The sequence below is a fragment of the Poecilia mexicana genome, unplaced genomic scaffold, assembly GCF_051168715.1.
Source record: "Poecilia mexicana isolate PSO_F unplaced genomic scaffold, ASM5116871v1 scaffold_1, whole genome shotgun sequence".
NCBI classification, from domain to species: domain Eukaryota; kingdom Metazoa; phylum Chordata; class Actinopteri; order Cyprinodontiformes; family Poeciliidae; genus Poecilia; species Poecilia mexicana.
The window spans coordinates 10307697-10311296 of NW_028263370.1; positions in this window are offsets into that span (position 1 = coordinate 10307697).

The window sequence follows — 3600 nt, forward strand, 5'->3', positions numbered from 1 at the left end:
CATGTGATGAATGTAAATATTTTCTCAGTAGATTATGAAGACAAATAAGCTGCATACTTTCACTATGAAGTGTGATAATTCTTGGTCTCTCCACTTCTCTTTTCTACGCTTCTGGAGTCTCCCTGAGGGAGGGACTACTGCTCTGTCCTACTTTTTAAACCCAACATAATCATCCCATAAAGTCTGCAGCTTAAATGGCCTGCTAGAAGGCTTTTCTGTGCTTGATTAATAGTAATCAAGTTCTCAGTCTGCAATCCTTCCCTCAAATGCTTTGTGTCTCCTTTGTGTTTTTGTAACACTCACCTGAACCTCGCCTTTAAACTTCCCCTTGCAATCCACCTTCCCTACATCACCTACCAAGAATATGCATTCTCCTCCATGCCTGTCCACTCCAGATCCTTGCTCTGGTCAGTCACTGCAGTTAGTGCTCGCTTTAAAATCCATGTGCAGACATGTGAATGAATCCCAGAGAACAAACAATCTATCTCTTATCCAAGCCATGTCAGAATCTTCAGTTCTTCTCTTGTTGCAAACCTCCAAGAAAAATGGGCAATAAATCATGTTCCTTCATCTAGATTCAAACTAATCTGCCCTTCTGTGTCTTAGATTCCTATATACTAAGGTATATTTGAAAGAACCATTTCTAAATTCAGTCAGGCTAAAATGAAATACTTCATGTGCATAGTTCACGACCAAAACAGTGTAAATTATGCTCACTGCTCCATCAGGAACTAAATCTTGCTCATTCATCACTCTCTGTCTGAAATTCAATTTTCACATTTATATTTGTCATAATGTTGTTCATCTTCCATTCCCTCGCAAGTCATTTACTGAGATCAGGACGACATGCACTCTGTTATTTTGTTGTTTTATGTTGAACGTTAAAGAAAAAAATATATTTTTCAGGCCAATGTTCTCAACAGAGTGAACTCCACTCATGACCACATGCTCAGGACTTCATTTTCTTCTCAATAAACTTCTTAATGTTTCACCATCAGTTTGCATTTCTGCATATCAAAAAAAAAAAAATCTACTCATAACTTAATAAGAAATAGACTGGTATGCTGCAATTTTATACATGGGAACAAAATTATTTGTTTGCCTGTATGAAATGGAAATGGCAAAACTGTGACATGACATAGGGATATAAATTGGTGAAGGGACCTCTGCTCATTAACAAAGCATATATTTCAAAGGCACACCTTGAATCCTGTTTTTGTCATGTCATACAGATTTAATATTTCAAGAGCTTATCATCCCAAACTGATCTACTTTAATGTCATCTGACATAATCTGAACATATCCTGAATTTCTAGATACCAACATTAGTCTTTCTTTGCATTATTACTTTAAGAACATGGAGGATGCCAAAATGTTCACATTCACTGTTAGTAGATTAAACATTTGCCCTGCTCAAAATTCCTGTTCAAACTTAATGTCATTAAGTGCTGAATAAATGGACTGACTCATTGGGAATAAGTTTGGTCTAAAACATGTTTTGCGCTCATGTATGTTTATTAAGAATTACACTTAGTATAATCAGCTTGTGCTGCCTTTTCTCCGTTCCATCATATTACTTGCCATGTTTTTCAACACCGAGCTTTCCATGGCATGAGAGGGTAAGGGCTAATTACAGCCTCTCCTTCAAGCTTTGATTTTACAGGGAGCATCTGATTGTCTGACCTCCAAAGTATGCAGCGAGCCAGGAGATAGCAGCACATTGTGTCCTATAATTAGTGGTTCTTCTGCATGTTGAAGTGAATAGATATCCCAGTTCACCAGGAGACAGCCAATTAACGTTCTCCTTTTCCATCTGCAACAGGATACTGAACTTCTAGAGGGAACGATTTGCCTCTTTGTTCTGAACGTATTAAGACAGCCAAGTTTGTATAATACTATCGTTCACCCTTCTGCACTTTCCCCCCACCCCAAAACCAAGCTTTATGTCCTGTTTTCATCCATTCATTTATTTCAGTCTAATCCTTTCCAGTTGTGCAGTGGGGCCAGCGTCTTTTTCCAGCGCCTAGCAGGTGAGAGGTGCAGTGCACTCTGCACAGATGACCAATCCATCACAGTATTGTAATGGACTGGTGGTGGTGAGGTGTGGTTTAGGCTGAGCTGCTTGTAAGAAACAGAGAATGTGACAAGTGAGAGTGATTTACACAATTGCATTTTATTTATAATTTAAATAAAGAATTTATTTATTTATTTATTTTCCAGAACTAAAAGGGAACACAGGTTGCTCTATTGGTAGCACATTCTTCAACATGTCTCTTATTTTATTGGTTTCTTATGGTCAAGTTCTGGTGACCTAAGCACCTTTCTGAAATCATACTACCTTGTTTTGAAAACAAATTTACCAGTACCTGTATAAAATGATTAAACCCAATTTTATTGGCATCTGTAAATTGAACTTCAGCCATTTTAAATAACGTACATGTCTCAAAACAATTCTTGTCTGTTTTCACATGTCTCTCTAACTGAACAGAACAATACTACTGTTTCTGCAACACTGTTCATCCCACAGGAGGACATTGGCTAACAAACACGGGGTTGTTATGCTGCTACCATATTTACTTGGCCACCAGAGGGCAGAGTTCACAGCACAGTTGAACTCTGCCAGTATAACTATCCAAAAATGATTAATGGGCGCTCTAAGATCCACATATGAACACTGTTACATACCATTTTCATTTGTTTAGTGATCTTATATGTGGCATTATCCTGATAAAACAGTAAAATGAGCAGAAAGGCCATTGTTATGGTGTTGCTGCAACAACTCTTTGCTGTAGGATGAAGCAAGAGCCCATGTACAAGCAGTGTTGCTAGATACTCAGTGTTTTCCAGCCAGGCACTACAACAGAGGATATAATTTGCGGCTGACTTGCAGGTCATTTAAATCACAAGTCAATTTACCATGATTTAGAATAACTGGTAAATTATCTATCATTCAAAAAAACTTTCATCTTGTGCATACTTTCTGAGATAGCCTAAAAGCAGGTAGAGAAAAGAAATTATCGACTAAGAAATAAGCCTTAATGCAAAGGCTCTTACACCAATATATTTAACTAAAACAACTTGTGCAGTACAAGTTCAAAGCACGGCAATGAAGAAAAAGGCTCAGCAAACATCCAATTAGAGTAATGAAATTAATGTCTTTCAGCTGCAAAAGATTCAGTATCGGTGCTAATTATGAGGATATTCAATTAACTACCTCCATGGATTCAGAAGGTAAACAACTCAATGATCAAACCAAACTGATGCCCCTATAGGTCATAAAACATTAATTATATATCTTTGATTTAACATTTGTAAACAACTGAGTAGCACTGGTGTACAGATATAGACCCATTCAATAATATAGATAGTATTCAAACAGTAGGATTCAGCAGAACATTATGGAACTTCTGATCACAATGTGTCCAAATATATATATGTATATATATATTTTTTTTTAAAATCTTTTTGGGGGGACTCAGGGCCAAAAACTTGCTGGAACGACTAGCATAGGTTTTATTCAAATGACCAGCTCATTGCCCTGTAGGGCAAAACAATTCTTTTAAATTTATTTATTGGATGGTCGGTATTGGAACAAGAAAA